Source organism: Macaca fascicularis, chromosome 4 (assembly GCF_037993035.2).
Source record: "Macaca fascicularis isolate 582-1 chromosome 4, T2T-MFA8v1.1".
Taxonomy (NCBI): domain Eukaryota; kingdom Metazoa; phylum Chordata; class Mammalia; order Primates; family Cercopithecidae; genus Macaca; species Macaca fascicularis.
Genome location: NC_088378.1, coordinates 15,140,578 through 15,141,846, shown reverse-complemented (window position 1 = coordinate 15,141,846; position 1,269 = coordinate 15,140,578).

Here is a 1,269-nt window from a genome sequence, read left to right as displayed (position 1 = left end):
TACTCCAGGAATTTTTTTTTTTTTTTTTTTTTGAGACGGGGTCTCACTGTGTTGTTCAGTCTGGAGTGTAGTGGCGCAATCTCAACTCACCGTAACCTCTTCCCCCTGGGCTCAAGCTATTCTCCCACCTCAGCCTCCCAAGTAGCTGGGACCACAGGTGCACACCACCATGCCTGGCTTCTTCTTCTTCTTCTTTTTTTTTTTTAAATTTATTTTTAGTAGAGATGAGGTCTCACCATGTTGCCCAGGCTGGTCTTGAACTCCTCAACTCAAGCAATCTGCCCACCTCGGCCTCCCAAAGTGCTGGGATTACAGACATGAGTCACTGAACCCAGCAGGAAATCTTGAATAATATAATTATTTTTAAATCTTTGCCAATTTAGAAGAAAGATGAAATTTCATTGTTAGTTTCTTTTTCAAATCTTTGGGTATCAGTGCGAAAGATCATATTTATTGACCATCTGTATTTTCTTTTTTATAAATTGTTTCTTGGTGGTCGTTCTTCACATTTTCTAACAGAGAAATTGGCTTTTACTGAGTGATATTTATTAATATTTCTCCATGTAGATCCCATGCATTTCTTGTTAGGATTATGTCAGGCATTTCATTTGCATGCTGCCGATGCTGCTGTCACTGCTTTGGGGAATGAATGTTTTTCTGTAAGAACTTCTAATTGGTTACTGCTAATGCAGTAAAAAGCAATTAAGTTTTTATATAGTTATCTGATCCTACCACTGTAGTGTATTATATTTTTGAGAAATCTGGGTAAATTTAAATATAGAGCTTCAATTATCATTAAATGATAATTTTTCTTTTCATCTGGCATTTGACAGTAAAGCCAGTTCTCCTAGGTTAAAATAACACAGCCTTAAAAAGTTTTTCTCTGGGAGCTAAGCTATGAGGTCTCAAAGGCATAAGAATGATATAATGGACTTGTGGGACTCCGGGGAAGGGTGGGAGGAGGGTGAGGGATAAAAGACTACCCACCGGGTACAGTGTACACTGCTTGGATACACTGCACCAAAATCTCAGAAATCAAACTAAAGAACTTATCCATGTAACCAAAAACCACAATTCTCCAAAACCTATTGAAATTTTTTTTTAATTTATTTTTTTTCTCATTTTACAGTTTATGTTACATCTAAATCCTACATCTTAAATGAATATACTTTTTTAATTTTTATTTTTATGCAGTAACAAATACCCAACCTATTTTATACTTCTGATGGAAAATAACTTCACCATTTCTTTACTTTTTTATTTTTATTT